At 44.6% G+C, this 23,768-nt stretch overlaps 1 pseudogene; it reads right to left on the minus strand.

Moving 5' to 3' along the window:
• Positions 1 to 3,940: 3,940 nt before the first annotated feature.
• LOC123114627 (autophagy-related protein 8C-like) overlaps positions 3,941 to 23,768 on the minus strand; it is a 34,775-nt pseudogene continuing 14,947 nt past the window's right edge.

The following is a 23,768-nucleotide window of genomic DNA, read 5'->3' on the forward strand; positions in this document are numbered from 1 at the left end:
GGAAATGATACTTGACATTAGAAAAGCTTTAGCATACGAACTACATGATCTTGTGCTAGGCTTAGGATTGGGTCTTGTCCATCACATCATTCTCCTAATGATGTGATCCCGTTATCAACGACATCCAATGTCCATGGTCAGGAAACCGTAACCATCTATTGATTAACGAGCTAGTCAACTAGAGTCTTACTAGGGACATGGTGTTGTCTATGTATCCACACATGTATCTGAGTTTCCTATCAATACAATTCTAGCATGGATAATAAACGATTATCATGAACAAGGAAATATAATAATAATCAATTTATTATTGCCTCTAGGGCATATTTCCAACAACCTCATGCAAGGGGACGTCGGCATCAATCATCTTCATCATCATCTTCACCGCCACCCATCTCCATCTTGTTGTATACTGACCCTCTTGTTGATCCCTACGTGTATCACCCGTTTGTTCCATCGATGTTTACCACCTCAGTTGTTAGGGATATGGATGAACCTTGGTATGTATAAAAGCTGAAACGATAATAAAGATATGCAATTCTTTGTTGAATGTTTGGTTTAATAGCATTCGTAAATGTTATGAAAGGGCCCCACTAAGCATTTCTCCCGGAAGGCCACGAAGCATATTACTGTTGTTGTAAAGGTTAGGATGTTGAGGTAATTCTTGGTGACAGTAAAATCTTATCTACCTCGCATTTGCAATTGATAGGGAATAACGTGGAGCCCTTAGCGAGGCCGCTTCTACAGGGAATCCCTTAATTCTCGTACTGAGAATCAGAGCAGGGAAACTACAGCATTGGCGTGTGTGATACAAAGTCTACCTAGAGTAGAACGTATATTGCATCCGGTTCCACCCAATCACAGATATCAAGAGTGACTCAAGTATCCAGTTTAGAACTATGTAAAGGCACACGTTACGTTATAGATACATACACTACTGGAATCAGCTTCTATGTCGTCAGCCAGCAAACGACAAAACGTCCGACTGAATGAGCGTCGACAAAGGGCACTTTGTCGTCTGCTGGCGGACGGCAAAGGTCATGGCTCTTTGCCGTCTGCTAGCAGATGGCAAAGAGGCCTCTTTTCCATCTGTTGGCAGATAGAAAAGACTGCAGGCTCTTTGCCATCTGCTGGCAGACGGCAAAGACTACTGGCAGATGGCAAAGAGACCAAATAGGCATTAATTCTGTTTCTTTTTATATCCATTCATTTTCATAGAAAATCACACACACACGCGCGCGCACGCACGACATGCACACGCGCGCGCGCGCGCACGCACACACACACACACACACATATATATATATATATATATATGTGTGTGTGTGTGTGTGTGTGTGTGTTGGAAATATGCCCTAGAGGCAATAATAAAATGGTTATTATTATATTTCCTTATTCATGATAATTGTCTGTTATTCATGCTATAATTGTGTTATCTGAAAATCGTAATACACGTGTGAATATATAGACCACAACATGTCCCTAGTGTGCCTCTAGTTGACTAGCTCGTTGATCAATAGATAGTCATGGTTTCCTGACTATGGACATTGGATGTCATTGATAATGGGATCACATCATTAGGAGAATGATGTGATGGAAAAGACCCAATCCTAAGCATAGCTCAAAGATCGTGTAGTTCGTCTTGCTAGAGTTTTTCCAATGTCAAGTATCTTTTCCTTAGACCATGAGATCGTATAACTCCCGGATACCGTAGGAGTGCTTTGGGTGTACCAAACGTCACAACGTAACTGGGTGACTATAAAGGTATACTACGGGTATCCACGAAAGTGTCTGTTGGGTTGACACGGATCGAGACTGGGATTTGTCACTCCGTATGACAGAGAGGTATCTCTGGGACCACTCGGTAATGCATCATCATAATGAGCTCAAAGTGACGAAGTGTTTGGTCACGGGATCATGCATTACGGTACGAGTAAAGTGACTTGCCGGTAACGAGATTAAACGAGGTATTGGGATACCGACGATCGAATCTCGGGCAAGTAACATACCGATTGACAAAGGGAATTGTATATGGGGTTGCTTGAATCCTCGACATCGTGGTTCATCCGATGAGATCATCGAGGAGCATGTGGGAGCCAACATGGGTATCCAGATCCCGCTGTTGGTTATTAACCGGAGAGTCGTCTCGGTCATGTCTGCGTGTCTCCCGAACCCGTAGGGTCTACACACTTAAGGTTCGGTGAGGCTGGGGTTGTAGAGATATTAGTATGCAGTAACTCGAAAGTTGTTCGGAGTCCCGGATGAGATCCCGGACGTCACGAGGAGTTCCGGAATGGTCCGGAGGTGAAGAATTATATATAGGAAGTCAGGTTTCGGCCATCGGGAAAGTTTCGGGGGTCACCGGTATTGTACCGGGACCACCGGAAGGGTCCCGGGGGGTCCACCGGGTGGGGCCACCTATCCCGGAGGGCCCCATGGGCTGAAGTGAGAGGGGAACCAGCCCTGGTGGGCTGGTGCGCCCCCCCTTGGGCCCCCCTGCGCCTAGGGTTGGAAACCCTAGGGGTGGGGGCGCCTCCACCTGGCTTGGGGGGCAAGTTTCCCCCCTGGCCGCCGCCCCCCTTGAGATTGGATCTCCTAGGGCCGGTGCCCTCCTTAGGGGGCCTATATAAAGAGGGGGGAGGGAGGGAAGCCGCACCCATGCTCTTGGCGCCTCCCTCTCCCTCTGCAACACCTCTCCCTCTCATAGAGCTTGGCGAAGCCCTGCCGAAATCGCCGCTGCATCCACCACCACGCCGTCGTGCTGCTGGATCTCCATCAACCTCTCCTTCCCCCTTGCTGGATCAAGAAGGAGGAGATGTCTTCCCCAACCGTACGTGTGTTGAACACGGAGATGTTGTCCGTTCAGCACTAGGATCATCGGTGATTTGGATCACGATGAGTACGACTCCCTCAACCCCGTTCTCTTGAATGCTTCCGCTCGCGATCTACAAGGGTATGTAGATGCACTCCTCTCTCTGGTTGCTAGATGAACTCCATAGATTGATCTTGGTGAAGCGTAGAAATTTTTTATTTTCTGCAACGTTCCCCAACTATATATATATATATAACCAATATAGCATCTCCAACACATGTTACCAATAGTAGCAAGTTTCATCCATACATATACATAGTTTCATCAATATTACACAGTTTCATCCATAGGTAGCAAGTTTCACAAAGTCAAAACAAAAACTAAATACAAGCACTCCATATCTGAAATTACAAGAAATGACCTAAAACTAAATATCTATTTTCCTAAAAACTATCTTATTACTAAGATCTTCTCTGGATCTTCTTCTTTTCTTCCAACCTGCGTAACAAAAACACTAAGAAAGAGAGAATGGGTTAGGAGTAGAAATGTAGCATTTCACTTGGTGAAATGCAATGCTGTAGGAGCCAACACTTGAGATCAACACCAGAAAGTACTAAATTTTGAGAGATATCCAGATCGTGCCGCAGTGCATTAAGAGCAAATTTTGTCGCTTGAGATATTCAACGTAAAACAGAGCAATATTCCAGTCATTCGACGTAAAATAGGGCAATATTCCAGTCATCCTACAGGCTCGGAAATATGTATGGGATTAACATGAATCCTGGAATAAGATTCCAAATGGTAACCAAGAGCTTAGTGCAATACAAGCAGAAGGTCTACACGAGGAATTTTTGCCCTATATCCTTGGCAAAGCTAATTTAATTATGCGAGTGTGCTTTGTTTCCTTGTTTATCGTACTCTGGGTATACTTTTATCAAATTAATTGAGCATAATACAATCCCAAAAAAATGGAAGTTTGAGAAGGCAAATATTCTTATATCACAAATAAAAAAAATGGTATGATCAGTGAGCTATAAACCAATATAAAATATATCAAGAACAAAATTGATGTGGATGTTTCCTTGTTGTGGATGACAAGGTAGACACTGGTTTGTTCAGGGAGAAATTCTATTGTTGCTCCCTACCTGTCGGTGGAAGAGTGTTCTTCACAAAGATGAAGATGGCCTTCTCAGCACTGAGCTTGATCCGCTTCCGGACAACATACACGAACTGTCCAACTGTAAGGTCAGCAGGAACAAGGTACCAATATAGTTAGGTGACGGCTATTAGAATATAGAACAGCTGATGGTTGATAATGGCCAATCTCATACTTCGATGTAACATGAGACAAAGTTTTGATGCATCAAAAGATCCCCTGCTTTTGGACCATAGAGATGTGGATTCCAATAGTACATGTTTAAGTAAAAACCTGTGCAAATGGTGCACCACACCAGCAAGTACCAACCCAATTTCCAGTGAACACTGATCCCAATTCGGTCCTTGAAACAACTGGAATAAATTTGTTGGAAATATGCCATAGAGGCAATAATAAAATGGTTATTATTCTATTTCCTTGTTCATGATAATTGTCTATTGTTCATGCTATAATTGTATTAACTAGAAACCGTAATACATGTGTGAATACATAGACCACAACATGTCCCTAGTGAGCCTCTAGTTGACTAGCTCGTTGATCAATAGATGATTATGGTTTCCTGACCATGGACATTGGATGTCATTGATAACGGGATCACATCATTAGGAGAATGATGTGATGGACAAGACCCAATCCTAAGCATAGCACAAGATCGTGTAGTTCGTTTGCTAAAGCTTTTCTAATGTCAAGTATCATTTCCTTAGACCATGAGATTGTGCAACTCCCGGATACCGTAGGAATGCTTTGGGTGTACCAAACGTCACAACGTAACTGGGTGGCTATAAAGGTGCACTACAGGTATCTCTGAAAGTGTCTGTTGGGTTGGCACGAATCGAGACTGGGATTTGTCACTCCGTATGACGGAGAGGTATCTCTAGGCCCACTCGGTACTGCATCATCATAATGAGCTCAATGTGACTAAGTAGTTAGTCACTGGATCATGCATTACAGAATGAGTAAAGTGACTTGCCGGCAACGAGATTGAACGAGGTATTGGGATACCGACGATCGAATCTCAGGCAAGTAACATACCGATAGACAAAGGGAATTGTATATGGGATTGATTGAATCCTCGACATCGTGGTTCATCCGATGAGATCATCGTGGAACATGTGGGAGCCAATATGGGTATCCAGATCCCGCTATTGGTTATTGGTTGGAGAGGTGTCTCGGTCATGTCTGCATGGTTCCCGAACCCGTAGGGTCTACACACTTAAGGTTCGGTGATGCTAGAGTTGTTATGGGAAATAGTATGTGGTTACCGAAGGTTGTTCGGAGTCCCGGATGAGATCCCGGACATGACTAGGAGCTCCGGAATGGTCCGGAGGTGAGGATCGGTATATTGGACGAAGGGTATTGGAGTCCGGAATTGTTCCGGGGGTACCAGGTGATGACCAGCGTGTCCGAAAGGGGCTTCGAAGGCCTTGGCAAGTGTTGGGGGGGCCTTATGGGCCAAGGGGAGGGGGCACATCAGCCCACTAAGGGGTTGAGCGCCCCTCCCACCCCATCTCACGTAACCTGGAGAGGTGGGGGCGCCACCCCTAGGGCAGCCGCCCCTCCCGGCTTGGGGGGCAAGTTTCCTAGGGGGTGGGGGCGCCCAAACCCATCTAGGGTTTCCCCTATGGCCGCCGCCCCTCCCCTAGGGAACCCTAGGGCGCCTCCTCCTCCTCCCTTCCCCCTATATATAGTGAGGGGGTGGGAGGGCTGTAGCAACCTTGTTTTTGGCGCAGCCCCTCCCTCCTCCAACTCTTTCTCCTCCTTCATAGTGCTTGGCGAAGCCTTGCCGGAGAACCACGAGCTCCATCACCACCACGCCGTCGTATAGTCGGAGTTCTCCCTCAACTTCTCCTCTCCCCTTGCTGGATCAAGAAGGAGGAGACCTCCCTGGGCTGTACGTGTGTTAAACGCGGAGGCACCGTTGTTCGGTGCTTAGATCGGAATCAACCGCGATCTGAGTCGCTACGAGTACGACTCCTTCATCCGCGTTCTTGTAACGCTTCCGCTTAGAGATCTTCAAGGGTATGAAGATGCTCATCCTCTCCCTCTCTTGTTACTAGAATCTCCATAGATTGATCTTGGTGTTGCGTAGAAAATTTTGAATTTCTGCTACGTTCCCCAACAGTGGCATCATGAGCTAGGTCTATTCGTAGATTCTATGCACGAGTAGAACACAAGTTGTTGTGGGCGTTGATTTTGTTCAATATGCTTACCGTTACTAGTCCTATCTTGTTTCGACGGTATTGTGGGATGAAGCAGCCCAGACCGACCTTACACGTACACTTACGTGAGACAGGTTCCACCGACTGACATGCACTTGTTGCATAAGGTGGCTAGCGGGTGCCAGTCTCTCCCACTTTAGTCGGATCGGATTCGATGAAAAGGGTCCTTATGAAGGGTAAATAGCAATTGGCATATCACGTTGTGGTTTTGGCGTAGGTAAGAAACGTTCTTGCTAGAAACCTATAGCAGCCACGTAAAAACTTGCAACAACAATTAGAGGACGTCTAACTTGTTTTTGCAGCATATGTCGTGTGATGTGATATGGCCAAGAAGGATGTGATGAATGAAATATATGTGATGTATGAGATTGGTCATATTCTTGTAATATGAATCACGACTTGCATGTCGATGAGTATGACAACCGGCAGGAGCCATAGGAGTTGTCTTTATTTATTGTATGACCTGCGTGTCACTGAATAACACCATGTAATTACTTTACTTCATTGCTAAATCGTTATCCATAGTAGTAGAAGTAATAGCTGGCGAGACAACTTCATGGAGACACGATGATGGAGATCATGATGATGGAGATCATGGTGTCATGCCGGTGACGATGATGATCATGGCGCCCCGAAGATGGAGATCAAAAGGAGCAAAATGATATTGGCAATATCATGTCACTATTTGATTGCATGTGATGTTTATCATGTTTTTACATCTTATTTGCTTAGAATGACGGTAGCATAAATAAGATGATCCCTCACTAAAATTTCAAGAAAGTGTTCCCCCTAACTGTGCACCGTTGCGAAAGTTCGTTGTTTCGAAGCACCACGTGATGATCGGGTGTGATAGATTCTAACATTCACATACAACGGGTGTAAGCCAGATTTACACACGCGAAACACTTAGGTTGACTTGACGAGCCTAGCATGTACAGACATGGCCTCGGAACACAAGAGACTGAAAGGTCGAACATGAGTCGTATAGTAGATGCGATCAACATGAAGATGTTCACCGATGATGACTAGTTCGTCTCACGTGATGATCGGACACGACCTAGTTGACTCGGATCATGTATCACTTAGATGACTAGAGGGATGTCTATCTGAGTGGGAGTTCATTAATAATTTGATTAGATGAACTTAATTATCATGAACATAGTCAAAAGGTCTTTACAAATTATGTTGTAGCTCGCACTTTAGTTCTACTGTTTTAGATATGTTCCTATAGAAAATTTAGTTGAAAGTTGATAGTAGCAATTATACGGACTAGGTCCATAAACTGAGGATTGTCCTTATTACTGCACAGAAGGCTTATGTCCTTAATGCACCGCTCGGTGTGCTGAACCTCAAACGTTGTTTGTGGATGTTGCGAACATCTGACATACACGTTTTGATGACTACCTGATAGTTCAGTAATGTTAAATGGTTTAGAATTGTGGCGCCGAAGACGATTTTGAAACGTCGCGGAACATAAGAGATGTTCAAAGGGCTGAAATTGGGATTTCAGGCTCGTGCCCACGTCAAGAGGTATGAGACCTCCGACGAGTTTCTTAGCCTACAAACTAAGGGAGAAAAGCTCAACCGTTGAGCATGTGCTCAAATTGTCTGGGTACTACAATCACTTGAATCGAGTGGGAGTTAATCTTCCAGATGAGATAGTGATGGTTCTCCATAGTCACTGCCACCAAGCTATTAGAGCTTCGTGATGAACTATAACATATCAGGGATAGATATGATGATCCTTGAAATATTCGCGATGTTTGATGCCGCGAAAGTAGAAATCAAGAAGGGGCCTCAATTGTTGATGGTTAGTGAAACCACTAGTTTCAAGAAGGGCAAGGGCAAGGTTCAAACCAAGCCCGAGACTAAGTGCTTCTGTAATGAGGGGAACGGTCACTGAAGCAGGACTACCCTAGATACTTGGTAGATGAGAAGGCTGGCAAGGTTGATAGAAGTATATTGGATATACATTATATTAATATGTACTTTACTAGTACTCCTAGTAGCACCAAGGTATTAGATACCGGTTCGGTTGCTAAGTATTGGTAACTCGAAATAAAAGCTGCGGAATAAACGGAGACTAGCTAAAGGTGAGATGACGATATGTGTTGGAAGTGTTTCCAAGCTTGATGTGATCAAGCATCGCATACTCCCTCTACCATCAAGATTGGTGTTAAACCTAAATAATTGTTATTTAGTGTTTGCGTTGAGCATAGACATGATTGGATTATGTCTATCGGAATACGGTTATTCATTTAAAGAGAATAATGGTTACTCTATTTATTTGAATAATACCTTCAATGGTCTTGCACCTAAAATGAATGGTTTATTTAATCTCGATCGTAGTGATACACATGTTCATGCCAAAAGATATAAGATAGTAATGATAGTACCACCTGCTTGTGGCACTGCCATTTGAGTCATATTGGTATAAAACGCATGAAGAAGCTCCATGTTGATGGATCTTTGGACTCACTCGTTTTTTAAAAGTTTGAGACATGCAAACCATGTCTATTGGTATGTACGCATGAAGAAACTCCATACAGATGGATCGTTTGGACTCACTTGATTTTGAATCACTTGAGAAAGGCAAAACATACCACATGGGCAAGATGACTGAAAGCCTCGTTTTTTAGTAAGATGGAACAAGAAAGCAACTTGTTGGAAGTAATACATTTTGATGTGTGTTGTCCAATGAGTGCTGAGGCACGCAGTGGATATCGTTATGTTCTTACTTCACAGATGATTTGAGTAGATGCTAGGTATATTTACTTGATGAAACACGAGTCTGAATTATTGAAAGGTTCAAGTAATTTCAGAGTGAAGGTGAAGATCGTCGTGACAAGAAGATAAAATGTCTATGATATGATCATAGAGATGAATATCTGAATTGCGAGTTTGGTACACAATTAAGACATTGTGGAAATTGTTTCACAACTAATACCGCCTGGAACACCATAGTGTGATGGTGTGTCCGAACATCATAGAAGCACCCTATTGGATATGGGGCATACCATGATGTATCTTATCGAACTACCACTATCGTTTATGGGTTAGGCATTAGAGACAACCACATTCACTTTAAATAGGGCACCATGTAATTCCGTTGAGATGACACCATGTGAACTATGGTTTACAGAAACCTAAGCTGTCATTTCTTAAAAGTTTGGGGCTGCGATCCTTCTGTGAAAAAGTTTCATGCTGATAAGCTCGATCCCCAAGCAGATAAATGCATCTTCATAGGACACCCAAAACAGTTGGGTATACCTCCCGTCTCAGTTCCGGAAGCAAAAGGATTGTTCCTAGAATCAGGTCCTTTCTCGAGGAAAAGTTTCTCTCGAAAGAATTGAGTGGGAGGATGATGGAGACTTGATAAGGTTATTGAACCGTCACTTCAACTAGTGTGTAGCAGGGCACAGGAAGTTGTTCCTGTGGCGCCTACACCAATTGAAGTGGAAGCTGATGATATTGATCATTAAACTTCGGATCAAGTCACTACCAAAACTTGTAGGTCGACAAGGATACGTACTTTTCCAGAGTGGTACGTAATCATGTCTTGGAGGTCATGTTACTAGATAAAAATGAACCTACGAGCTATGGAGAAGCGATGGTGGGCCCGGATTTCGACGAATGGCTCGAGGCCATAAAATCCGAGAAATGATCCATGTATGAAAACAAAGTATAGACTTTGGAAGAACTACTTGATGGTTGTAAGGATGTTGGGTACAGATGGATTTTAAAAGGAAGCAATGATGGTAAGTGTCACCATTAAGAAAGCTCGACTTGTCGCTAAGATGTTTTCCGACAAGTTCAAGGAGTTGACTGCGATGAGACTATCTCACTCGTAGCGGTGCTAAGAGTCTGTTGAAATTATATTAGCAGTTACTGCATTATTTATGAAATCTTGCAGATAGGATGTCAAAACATTGTTTCCTCGACAATTTTCTTGAGGAAAGGTTGTATATGATACAACCAGAAGGTTTTGTCAATCCTATAAGATGCTAACAAGTATGTAAAGCTCCAGCTAAGGACTGGAGGAAGCATCTCGGAGTCGGAATATACGCTTTGATGAGATGATCAAAGATTTTGGGTTTATACAAAGTTTATGAGAAATTTGTATTTCCAAAGAAGTGAGTGGGAGCACTACTTGAATTTCTGATGAATATATGTTGTTGACATATTGTTGATTGGAAATGATGTAGAATTTTTGGAAAGCATATTGGGTTGTTTGAAAGTTGTTTTTCAATAAAAACCTAGATTAAGCTACTTGAACATTGAGCATCAAGATCTATAAGGATAGATCAAAAACACGTAATAGTACTTTCAAATGAATACATACCGTGACAAGATTTTGAAGGAGTTCAAAATAGATCGGCAAAGAAGGATTTCTTGGCTGTGTTATAAGGTGTGAGTATTGAGTAAGACTCAAGACCTGACCATGGCAGAATAGAGAGAAAGGACGGAGGTCGCCCCCTATGATTTAGACATAGGCTCTAGAGTATGCTATGCTGTGTACCGCACCTGAAGTGTGCCTTGCCATGAGTCAGTCAAGGGGTACAAGTTGTTGGAGAACGTAGTAATTTCAAAAAAATTCCTACGCACACGCAAGATCATGGTGATGCATAGCAACGAGAGGGGAGAGTGTTGTCCACGTACCCTCGTAGACCATAAGCGGAAGCGTTAGCACAACGCGGTTGATGTAGTCGTACGTCTTCACGATCCGACCGATCCAAGCACCGAACGTACGGCACCTCCGAGTTCAGCACACGTTCAGCTCGATGACGATCCCCGGGCTCTGATCCAGCAAAGCTTCGGGGATGAGTTCCGTCAGCACGACGGCGTGGTGATGATGATGATATTCTACCAGCGCAGGGCTTCGCCTAAACTCCGCGATGATATGATCGAGGTGGAATATGGTGGAGGGGGGCACCGCACGCGGCTAAGGAACGATACATAGATCAACTTGTGTGTCTATGGGGTGCCCCCTGCCCCCGTATATAAAGGAGGGAGGGGGGAGGCCGGCCGGCCCTTGTTGGGCGCGCCAGGAGGAGGAGTCCTCCCCCCTCCTAGTCCAATTCGGACAAGAGGGAGAGGGGGCGCGCGGCCCTTCCTGGCCGCCCCTCTCTCTTCCCACCAAGGCCCAAGTGGCCCATTAACTCTCCGGGAGGGGTTCCGGTAACCCTCCGGCACTCCAGTTTTCTCCGAAATCACCCGGAACACTTCCGGTGTCCGAATATAGTCGTCCAATATATCAATCTTTATGTCTCGACCATTTCGAGACTCCTTGTCATGTCCGTGATCACATCCGAGACTCCGAACAAACTTCGGTACATCAAAACTTGTAAACTCATAATAAAATTGTCATCGTAATGTTAAGCGTGCGGACCCTACGAGTTCGAGAACTATGTAGACATGACCTAGAACTATTCTCGGTCAATAACCAATAGCGGAACCTGGATGCCCATATTGGTTCCTACATATTCTACGAAGATCTTTATCGGTCAAATCGCATAACAACATACGTTGTTCCCTTTGTCATCGGTATGTTACTTGCCCGAGATTTGATCGTCGGTATCCAATACCTAGTTCAATCTCGTTACCGGCAAGTCTCTTTACTCGTTCTGTAACACATCATCTTATAACTAACTCATTAGTTACAATGCTTGCAAGGCTTAGGTGATGAGTATTACCGAGAGGGCCCAGAGATACCTCTCCGACAATCGGAGTGACAAAACCTAATCTCGAATTATGCCAACCCAACATGTACTTTCGTAAACACCTGTAGAGCACCTTTATAATCACCCAGTTATGTTGTGACGTTTGGTAGCACACAAAGTGTTCTTCCGGTAAACGGGAGTTGCACAATCTCATAGTTGCAGGAACTTTGTATAAGTTATGAAGAAAGCAATAGCAACATACTAAACGATCAAGTGCTAGGCTAACGGAATGGGTCATGTCAATCACATCATTCTCCTAATGATGTTATCCCATTAATCAAATGACAACACATGTCTATAGTTAGGAAACATAACCATCTTTGATTAATGAGCTAGTCAAGTAGAGGCATACTAGTGACTTTATGTTTGTCTATGTATTCACACGTGTATCTTGTTTCCGGTTAATACAATTCTAGCATGAATAATAAACATTTATCATGATATGAGGAAATAAATAATAACTTTATTATTGCCTCTAGGGCATATTTCCTTCAGTCTCCCACTTGCACTAGAGTCAATAATCTAGATTACATAGTAATGATTCTAACACCCATGGAGTCTTGGTGCTGATCATGTTTTGCTCGTGAGAGAGGCTTAGTCAACGGGTCTGCAACATTCAGATCCGTATGTATTTTGCAAATCTCTATGTCTCCCACTTGGACTTGGTCCCGAATGGAATTGAAGCGTCTCTTGATGTGCTTGGTCATCTTGTGAAATCTGGATTTCTTTGCCAAGGCAATTGCACCAGTATTGTCACAGAAGATCTTCATTGGTTCCGATGCACTAGGTATGACACCTAGATCGGAAATGAACTCCTTCATCCAGACTCCTTCATTTGCTGCTTCCGAAGCAGCTATGTACTCCGCTTCACATGTAGATCCCGCTACGACGCTTTGTTTAGAACTGCACCAACTTACAGCTCCACCATTAAATAAAAAAAAGTATCCGGTTTGCGATTTAGAATCGTCCGGATCAGTGTCAAAGCTTGCATCGACGTAACCGTTTACGACTAGCTCGTTGTCACCTCCATATACGAGAAACATATCCTTAGTCCTTTTTAGGTATTTCAGGATGTTCTTGACCGCTGTCTAGTGATCCACTCCTGGATTACTTTGGTACCTTCCTGCCAAGCTTATTGCTAAGCATACGTCAGGTCTGGTACACAGCATTGCATACATGATAGAGCCTATGGCTGAAGCATAGGGAACATTTTTCATTTTCTCTCTATCTTCTGCTGTGGTCGGGCATTGAGTTTGACTCAACCTCACACCTTGTAGCACAGGTAAGAATCCTTTCTTTGCCTGATCCATTTTGAACTTTTTCAAAATTTTGTCAAGGTATGTGCTTTGTGAAAGTCCTACTAAGCGTCTTGATCTATCTCTATAGATCTTGATGCCCAATATGTAAGCAGCTTCACCGAGGTCTTTCATTGAAAAACTTTTATTCAAGTATCCTTTTATGCTATCCAGAAATTCTATATCATTTCCAATTAATAATATGTCATCTACATATAAAATTAGAAATGCTACAGAGCTCCCACTCACTTTCTTGTAAATAGAGGCTTCTCCAAAAGTCTGTATAAAACCATATGCTTTGATCACACTATCAAAGCGTTTATTCCAACTCCAAGATGCTTGCACCAATCCATAAATGGAACGCTGGAGCTTGCACACTTTGTCAGCACCTTTTGGATCAACAAAACCTTCCGGCTGCATCATATATAACTTTTCTTCTAGAAATCCATTCAAGAATGCAGTCTTGACATCCATTTGCCAAATTTCATAATCATGAAATGCAGCAATAGCTAACATGATTCGGACGAACTTAAGCATCGCTACGGGTGAGAAAGTCTCATCGTAGTCAACCCTTTGAACTTGTCGAAAAACCTTTTGCAACAAGTCGAGCTTTATAGACAGTTATATTACCATCAGCGTCAGTCTTCTTCTTAAAGATCCATTTATTCTCAATGGCTTGCCGATCATCGGGCAAGTCAACCAAAGTCCATACTTTGTTTTCATACATGGATCCCATCTCAGATTTCATGGCTTCTAGCCATTTTGCGGAATTCGGGCTCATCATCGCTTCCTCATAGTTCGTAGGTTCATCATGGTCAAGTAACATGACTTCCAGAATAGGATTACCGTACCACTCTGGTGCGGATCTTACTCTGGTAGACCTACGAGGTTCAGTAGAAACTTGATCTGAAGTTTCATGATCATTATCATTAGCTTCCTCACTAATTGGTGTAGTTGTCACAGGAACTGGTTCTCGTGATGAACTACTTTCCAATACGGGAGTAGATACAGTTATCTCATCAAGTTCTACTTTCCTCCCACTCACTTCTTTCGAGAGAAACTCCTTCTCTAGAAAGGATCCATTCTTAGCAACGAATGTCTTGCCTTCGGATCTGTGATAGAAGGTGTACCCAATAGTCTCTTTTGGGTATCCTATGAAGACACATTTCTCCGATTTAGGTTCGAGCTTATCTGGTTGAAGTTTCTTCACATAAGCATCGCAGCCCCAAACTTTAAGAAACGACAACTTTGGTTTCTTGCCAAACCACAGTTCATAAGGCGTCGTTTCAACGGATTTCGATGGTGCCCTATTTAACGTGAATGCGGCCGTCTCTAAAGCATAACCCCAAAACGATAGCGGTAAATCAGTAAGAGACATCATAGATCGCACCATATCAAGTAAAGTACGATTATGACGTTCGGACACACCATTTCGTTGTGGTGTTCTAGGTGGCGTGAGTTGCGAAACTATTCCACATTGTTTCAAGTGTAGGCCAAACTCATAACTCAAATACTCTCTTCCACGATCAGATCGTAGAAACTTTATTTTCTTGTTACGATGATTTTCTACTTCACTCTGAAATTCTTTGAACTTTTCAAATGTTTCAGACTTGTGTTTCATCAAGTAGATATACCCATATCTGCTCAAATCATCTGTGAAGGTGAGAAATAACGATACCCGCCGCGAGCCTCAACATTCATTGGGCCACAAACATCAGTATGTATGATTTCCAACAAATCAGTTGCTCGCTCCATAGTTCCAGAGAACGGCGTTTTAGTCATCTTGCCCATAAGGCACGGTTCGCAAGTACCAAGTGATTCATAATCAAGTGATTCCAAAAGTCCATCAGTATGGAGTTTCTTCATGCGCTTTACACCGATATGACCCAAACGGCAGTGCCACAAATAAGTTGCACTATCATTATTAACTCTGCATCTTTTGGTTTCAACACTATGAATATGTGTATCACTACTATCGAGATTTAATAAAAATAGACCATTCTTCAAGGGTGCATGACCATAAAAGATATTACTCATATAAATAGAACAACCATTATTCTCTGATTTAAATGAATAACCGTCTCGCATCAAACAAGATCCAGATATAATGTTCATGCTCAACGCTGGCACCAAATAACAATTATTCAGGTCTAAAACTAATCTCGAAGGTAGATGTAGAGGTAGCGTGCCGACCGCGATCACATCGACTTTGGAACCGTTTCCCACGCGCATCGTCACCTCGTCCTTGGCCAGTGCTCGCTTATTCCATAGTCCCTGTTTCGAGTTGCAAATATTAGTAACAGAACCAGTATCAAATACCCAGGTGCTACTACGAGCTCTAGTTAGGTACACATCAATAACATGTATATCACATATACCTTTGTTCACTTTGCCATCCTTCTTATCCGCCAAATACTTGGGGCAGTTCCGCTTCCAGTGACCAGTCTGCTTGCAGTAGAAACACTCAGTTTCAGGCTTAGGTCCAGACTTGGGTTTCTTCTCTTGAGCAGCAACTTGCTTTCTGTTCTTCTTGAAGCTCCCCTTCTTCTTCCCTTTGCCCTTTTTCTTGAAACTAGTGGTCTTGTTGACCATCAACACTTGATGCTCCTTCTTGATTTCTACCTCCGCAGCTTTTAGTATTGCGAAGAGCTCGGGAATAGTCTTCTTCATCCCTTGCATATTATAGTTCATCACAAAGCTCTTGTAGCTTGGTGGCAGTGATTGGAGAATTCTGTCAATGACGCTATCATTCGGAAGATTAACTCCCAGTTGAATCAAGTGATTATTATACCCAGACATTTTGAGTATATGTTCACTGACAGAACTATTCTCCTCCATCTTGCAGCTGTAGAACTTATTGGAGACTTCATATCTCTCAATCCGGGCATTTGCTTGAAATATTAACTTCAACTCCTGGAACATCTCATATGCTCCATGACGTTCAAAACTTCGTTGAAGACCCGGTTCTAAGCCGTAAAGCATGGCACACTGAACTATAGAGTAGTCATCAGCTTTGCTCTGCCAGACGTTCTTAACGTCGTCAGTTGCATCAGCAGCAGGCCTGGCACCCAGCGGTGCTTCCAGGACGTAACTTTTCTGTGCAGCAATGAGGATAATCCTCAGGTTACGGACCCAGTCCGTGTAATTGCTACCATCATCTTTCAACTTTGCTTTCTCAAGGAACGCATTAAAATTCAACGGAACAACAGCACGAGCCATCTATCTACAAACAAACATAGACAAGCAATAATACTATCAGGTACTAAGTTCATGATAAATTTAAGTTCAATTAATCATATTACTTAAGAACTCCCACTTAGACAGACATCTCTCTAGTCATCTAAGTGATCACGTGATCCAAATCAACTAAACCATAACCGATCATCACGTGAGATGGAGTAGTTTTCAATGGTGAACATCACTATGTTGATCATATCTACTATATGATTCACGCTCGACCTTTCGGTCTCCGTGTTCCGAGGCCATATCTGCATATGCTAGGCTCGTCAAGTTTAACCTGAGTATTCTGCGTGTGCAAAACTGGCTTGCACCCGTTGTAGATGGACGTAGAGCATATCACACCCGATCATCACGTGGTGTCTGGGCACGACGAACTTTGGCAACGGTGCATAGTCAGGGAGAACACTTCTTGATAATTTTAGTGAGAGATCATCTTAAAATGCTACCGTCAATCAAAGCAAGATAAGATGCATAAAGGATAAACATCACATGCAATCAATATAAGTGATATGATATGGCCATCATCATCTTGTGCTTGTGATCTCCATCTTCGAAGCACCGTCATGATCACCATCGTCACCGGCGCGACACCTTGATCTCCATCGTAGCATCATTGTCGTCTCGCCAACTATTTCTTCTACGACTATCGCTACCGCTTAGTGATAAAGTAAAGCAATTACAGGGCGTTTGCATTTCATACAATAAAGCGACAACCATATGGCTCCTGCCAGTTGCCGATAACTTCGGTTACAAAACATGATCATCTCATACAATAAAATATAGCATCACGTCTTGACCATATCACATCACAACATGCCCTGCAAAAACAAGTTAGACGTCCTCTACTTTGTTGTTGCAAATTTTACGTGGCTGCTATGGGCTTTTAGTAAGAACCGTTCTTACCTACGCATAAAAACCACAACGATAGTTTGTCAAGTTGGTGTTGTTTTAACCTTCGCAAGGACCGGGCATAGCCACACTCGATTCAACTAAAGTGAGAGAGACAGACACCCGCCAGCCACCTTTAAGCACGGGCGCTCATAACGGCGAAACCAGTCTCGCGTAAGCGTACGCGTAATGTCGGTCCGGGCCGCTTCATCTCACAATACCGCCGAACCAAAGTACGACATGCTGGTAAGCAGTATGACTTGTATCGCCCACAACTCACTTGTGTTCTACTCGTGCATATAACATCAATGCATAAAACCTGGCTCTGATACCACTGTTGGAGAACGTAGTAATTTCAAAAAATTTCCTACGCACACGCAAGATCATGGTGATGCATAGCAACGAGAGGGGAGAGTGTTGTCCATGTACCCTCGTGGACCCTAAGCGGAAGCGTTAGCACAACGCGGTTGATGTAGTCGTACGTCTTCATGATCCGACCGATCCAAGCACCGAACGTACGGCACCTCCGAGTTCAGCACACGTTCAGCTCGATGACGATCCCCGGGCTCCGATCCAGCAAAGCTTCGGGGATGAGTTCCGTCAGCACGATGACGTGGTGACGATGATGATGTTCTACCGGCGTAGGGCTTCGCCTAAACTCCGCGACGATATGATCGAAGTGGAATATGGTGGAGGGGGGCACCGCACACGGCTAAGGAACGATCCGTAGATCAACTTGTGTGTCTATGGGGTGCCCCCTGCCCCCGTATATAAAGGAGGGAGGGGGGAGGACGGCCAGCCCTTGTTGGGCGCGCCAGGAGGAGGAGTCCTCCTCCTAGTAGGAGTAGGACTCCTCCTTTCCTACTCCTACTAGGAGGGGAAGGAAGGGGGAGAGGAGGGGAAGGAAAGAGGGGGGCGGCCCCCCTCCTAGTCCAATTCGGACCAGAGAGAGAGGGGGCGCGCGGCCCTTCCTGGCCACCCCTCTCTCTTCCCACCAAGGCCCAAGTGGCCCATTAACTCTCCGGGAGGGGTTCCGGTAACCCTCCGGCACTCCGGTTTTCTCCGAAATCACCCGGAACACTTCCGGTGTCCGAATATAGTCGTCCAATATATCAATATTTATGTACCGACCATTTCGAGACTCCTCGTCATGTCCGTGATCACATCCGAGACTCCGAACAAACTTCGGTACATCAAAACTTGTAAACTCATAATAAAACTGTCATCGTAACGTTAAGCGTGCGGACCCTACGGGTTCGAGAACTATGTAGACATGACCTAGAACGATTCTTGGTCAATAACCAATAGCAGAACCTGGATGCCCATATTGGTTCCTACATATTCTACGAAGATCTTTATCGGTCAAACCGCATAACAACATACGTTGTTCCCTTTGTCATCGGTATGTTACTTGCCCGAGATTTGATCGTCGGTATCCAATACCTAGTTCAATCTTGTTACCGGCAAGTCTCTTTACTCGTTCTGTAACACATCATCTTATAACTAACTCATTAGTTACAATGCTTGCAAGGCTTAGGTGATGAGTATTACCGAGAGGGCCCAGAGATACCTCTCCGACAATCGGAGTGACAAAACCTAATCTCGAATTATGCCAACCCAACATGTACTTTCGGAAACACCTGTAGAGCACCTTTATAATCACCCAGTTACGTTGTGATGTTTGGTAGCACACAAAGTGTTCTTCCGGTAAACGGGAGTTGCACAATCTCATAGTTGCAGGAACTTTGTATAAGTTATGAAGAAAGCAATAGCAACATACTAAACGATCAAGTGCTAGGCAAACGGAATGGGTCATGTCAATCACATCATTCTCCTAATGATGTGATCCCATTAATCAAATGACAACACATGTCTATAGTTAGGAAACATAACCATCTTTGATTAATGAGCTAGTAAAGTAGAGGCATACTAGTGACTTTATGTTTGTCTATGTATTCACACGTGTATCATGTTTCCGGTTAATACAATTCTAGCATGAATAATAAACATTTATCATGATATGAGGAAATAAACAATAACTTTATTATTGCCTCTAGGGCATATTTCCTTCACAAGTGTGATCCAGGAATGGATCACAGGACAACGGGCAAGGTTATCCTTAGTAACTAGTGGACTAAGGAATTTTCTCGATTATGGAGGTGGTAAAAGAGTTCGTCGTAAAGGGTTACGCCGATGCGAACTTTGACACTAATCCGGATTATTCTGAGTAGTAAACTGGAATCGTATAGTAGAAAAGTTATTTGGAATAGCTCCAAATAGAGCGCCGTAGCTGCATCTAGGAGATGACATAGAGATTTGTAAAGCACACACGGATCTGAAAGGTTCAGAACCGTTGACTAATAACCTCTCTCACAAGCGAGATATGATCAAACACCATGGGTGTTGTATTCATTACAATCACATAGTGATGTGAACTAGATCATTGACTCTAGTGCAAGTGGGAGACTGTTGGAAATATGCCCTAGAGGCAATAATAAAATGGTTATTATTATATTTCCTTGTTCATGATAATTCTCTATTGTTCATGCTATAATTGTATTAACTGGAAACCGTAATACATGTGTGAATACATAGACCACAACATGTCCCTAGTGAGCCTCTAGTTGACTAGTTTGTTGATCAATAGATGGTTATGGTTTCCTGACCATGGACATTGGATGTCATTGATAACGAGATCACATCATTAGGAGAATGATGCGATGGACAAGACCCAATCCTAAGCATAGCACAAGATCGTGTAGTTCGTTTGCTAAAGCTTTTCTAATGTCAAGTATCATTTCCTTAGACCATGAGATTGTGCAACTCCCAGATACCGTAGGAATGCTTTGGGTGTACCAAACGTCACAACGTAACTGGGTGGCTATAAAGGTGCACTACAGGTATCTCTGAAAGTGTCTATTGGGTTGGCACGAATCGAGGCTCGGATTTGTCACTCTGTATGACGGAGAGGTATCTCTGGGCCCACTCGGTAATGCATCATCATAATGAGCTCAATGTGACTAAGTAGTTAGTCACGGGATCATGCATTATGGAATGAGTAAAGTGACTTGCCGACAACGAGATTGAACGAGGTATTGGGATACGAATGATCGAATCTCGGGCAAGTAACATACCGATAGACAAAGGGAATTGTATATGGGATTGACTGAATCCTCGACATCGTGGTTCATCCAATGAGATCATCGTGGAACATGTGGGAGCCAATATGGGTATCCATATCCCGCTATTGGTTATTGGCCGGAGAGGTGTCTCGGTCATGTCTGCATGGTTCCCGAACCCGTAGGGTCTACACACTTAAGGTTCGGTGACACTAGAGTTGTTATGGGAAATAGTATGTGGTTACCGAAGGTTGTTCGGAGTCCCGGATGAGATCCAGGACATGACGAGAAGCTCCGGAATGGTCCGGAGGTGAAGATCAGTATATTGGACGAAGGGTATTGGAGTCCGGAATTGTTCCGGGGGTACCAGGTGATGACGAGCGTGTCCGAAATGGGTTTCGGAGGCCACGACAAGTGTTGGGGGGGCCTTATGGGCCAAGGGGAGGGGGCACATCAGCCCACTAAGGGGCTGAGCGCCCCTCCCACCCCATCTCACGTAACCTGGAGAGGTGGGGGCGCCACCCCTAGGGCAGCCGCCCCTCCCGGCTTGGGGGGCAAGTTTCCTAGGGGGTGGGGGCGCCCAAACCCATCTAGGGTTTCCCCTATGGCCGCCGCCCCTCCCATAGGGAACCCTATGTGACGCCCCCGATTCAATCGTACACTAATCATGCACGCAAATGTGTACGATCAAGATCAGGGACTCACGGGAAGATATCACAACACAACTCTACAAATAAAATAAGTCATACAAGCATCATAATACAAGCCAGGGGCCTCGAGGGCTCGAATACAAGTGCTCGATCATAGACGAGTCAGCGGAAGCAACAATATCTGAGTACAGACATAAGTTAAACAAGTTTGCCTTAAGAAGGCTAGCACAAACTGGGATACAGATCAAAAGAGGCGCAGGCCTCCTGCCTGGGATCCTCCTAAACTACTCCAGGTCGTCGTCAGCGGGCAGCACGTAGTAGTAGGCACCTCCGGTGTACTAGGGGTCGTCGTCGACGGTGGCGTCTGGCTCCTGGACTCCAACATCTGGTTGCGACAACCAGAAAGAAAGGAAAGGGGAAAAGGGGGGGAGAAAGCAACCGTGAGTACTCATCCAAAGTACTCGCAAGCAAGGAACTACACTACATATGCATGGGTATATGTGTAAGGAGGCCATATCAGTGGACTGAACTGCAGAATGCCAGAATAAGAGGGGGATAGCTAGTCTTATCGAAGACTACGCTTCTGGTCACCTTCTTCTTGCAACAGGTAGAAGAGGGTAGGTCGAAGTCCTCCAAGTAGCATCTCCAAGTAACATCTCATAGCATAATCCTACCCGGCGATCCCCTCCTCATATCCCTGAGGTAGAGCGACCACCGGTTGTATCTGGCACTTGGAAGGGTGTGTTTTATTAAGTATCCGGTTCTAGTTGTCATAAGGTCAAGGTACAACTCCAAGCCGTCCTGTTACCAAAGATCACGGCTATTCGAATAGATTAAACTTCCCTGCAGGGGTGCACCACATAACCCAACACGCTCGATCCCATTTGGCCGGACACACTTTCCTGGGTCATGCCCGGCCTCGGAAGATCAACACGTCACAGCCCCACCTAGGCTCAACAGAGAGGCCAGCACGCCGGTCTAAACCTAAGCGCACAGGGGTCTGGGCCCATCGCCCATAGCACACTTGCACGTTGCGTACGCGGCCGAAAGCAGACCTAGCCTAGTGGCGTTCCAGTCCAATTCGGCGCGCGCCGCTCCGTCGCTAACGTCTGAAGTGCTTCGGCTGATACCACGACGTCGGGATACCCATAACTACTCCCACGTAGATGGTTAGTGCGTATAGGCTCGTAGCCAGACTCAGATCAAATACCAAGATCTCGTTAAGCGTGTTAAGTGTCCGCGAACGCCGAACAGGGCCAGGCCCACCTCTCTCCTAGGCGGTCTCAACCTGCCCTGTCGCTCCGCCACAAATATCCACACAGAGGGCCGTCGGGACAAAGGTCCTTTCAGCCCCCAATCCGTGAATCACTCGCGGGTACTCTTCGAGCGGACCCGACTTTAGTCACCATCTGTATAGTATGTATGTATGTATAGTATATACCCATGATCACCTCCCGAGTGATCACGGCCCAATAGTATAGCAAGGCAGACTGACAAGAACGTAGGGCCAATGATGATAAACTAGCATCCTATACTAAGCATTTAGGATTGCAGGTAAGGTATCAACAGGTGTAGCAACAATGTCAGGCTATGCATCAGGATAGGATCAACGGAAAGCAGTAACATGCTACACTACTCTAATGCAAGCAGTATAGAAAAGAATAGGCGATATCTGGTGATCAAGGGGGGGGGCTTGCCTGATTGCTCTGGCAAGAAGGAGGGGTCGTCAACTCCGTAGTCGAACTGGGCAGCAGCAGCGTCGGTCTCGTAGTCTACGGGAGAGAAGAGGGGGAAGAAACAATGAATACAATGCAAACAAATGCATATCGATGCATGACATGACAAGTACGATGCTAGGTGCGCCCAATCGCGGTAGTTGGTGACACCGACGAAGGGGGGAAACATCCGGGAAAGTATTCCCGGTGTTTCGCGTTTTCGGACAGATGAACCGGAGGGGAAAAGTTGCGAGTTCGATAGGTTAGGGGTGTGTGGCGGACGAACGGACTGCGTATCCGGAATCGTCTCGTCGTTCTGAGCAACTTTCATGTTGAAAATATTTTAATCCGAGTTACGGATTAAAATATATGATTTTTAAAAGATTTTAACAATTTTGGAATTTAATTATTTATTTAATTAATTCAAAAAAATGTATTTATGACGTCAGCATGATGTCATGCTGACGTCAGCAGTCAACAGGGGTTGACTGAGTCAACCCTGACATGTGGGTCCCGTTCGTCAGTGACTGTTAACTAATTACCCTAGTTTAGTTTAATTAACAGTAGTTAATTAGGTTAATTAGCCATTAGGCTAATTAATCAGGATTAATTAAATTAATTATTTACTTAATTAATTATTTAATTAATTAATTTTATTCATTTTCATTTTTACTAATTATATTTATTTCATTCCCTTTTTCCCTTTTTTTTATAAAAACGTTCTGTGTGGGGGGGGGGCCTGGGCCCAACAGTCAGTGGCCCAGGCGGTGCCATGTGGATGCCACGCTGGACACCGGCCGGAGACGCGCCGGAGCTGCCTCCGGCGAGCCAAATGCGGCGGCGCGGCTCGGGAGGGACGCGGGATTCGCGCCCAGGGGGGTCTGCCGGGCCGTGGCCGGGCGCGTTCAACGCGGCTCGGCGTCGCGCGTCGAGCGGGGGTGGCCAGAGGGGTTG

This window comes from Triticum aestivum, chromosome 5B (genome assembly GCF_018294505.1).
Source record: "Triticum aestivum cultivar Chinese Spring chromosome 5B, IWGSC CS RefSeq v2.1, whole genome shotgun sequence".
Taxonomy (NCBI): Eukaryota; Viridiplantae; Streptophyta; class Magnoliopsida; order Poales; family Poaceae; genus Triticum; species Triticum aestivum.